This window comes from Naumovozyma dairenensis, chromosome 5 (assembly GCF_000227115.2).
Source record: "Naumovozyma dairenensis CBS 421 chromosome 5, complete genome".
In the NCBI taxonomy this organism is placed as follows: domain Eukaryota; kingdom Fungi; phylum Ascomycota; class Saccharomycetes; order Saccharomycetales; family Saccharomycetaceae; genus Naumovozyma; species Naumovozyma dairenensis.
The window spans coordinates 421,076-421,473 of record NC_016483.1 but is presented as its reverse complement, the minus strand read 5'-3'; positions in this window follow the sequence as shown (position 1 = coordinate 421,473).

Here is a 398-nt window from a genome sequence, read left to right as displayed (position 1 = left end):
ACCCAACACCATAGATGATGAACCACAAACACAAGTTACTAAAGATAGTAGTAAAACAAGCATACTGAAAATGAAAATATATATGAAAAAGATGTTGGAGACACTTCTACTGATCATCACAAAGAAATCAAGGAACCGAATAAGAATAGTGAACAAACACAAAATAATACAAAAATTAATGAGTCAAAATCCACAAAAATAAATAAGAAAATATGGTGGAAAGATAATAAAACTACAAAACCAAGAAATATTCCAAAATTTCTAACTAAAAAATTAAAGTCACTAGAAAAACCGGTAGTGCGCAATAAAAAAAATAATAGAAGAACTATTGAAGAGCTAGATGACACAGAAAATGATAGTGAAAGTGACAATAGTGAAGGTAGTGATATGATAATTCC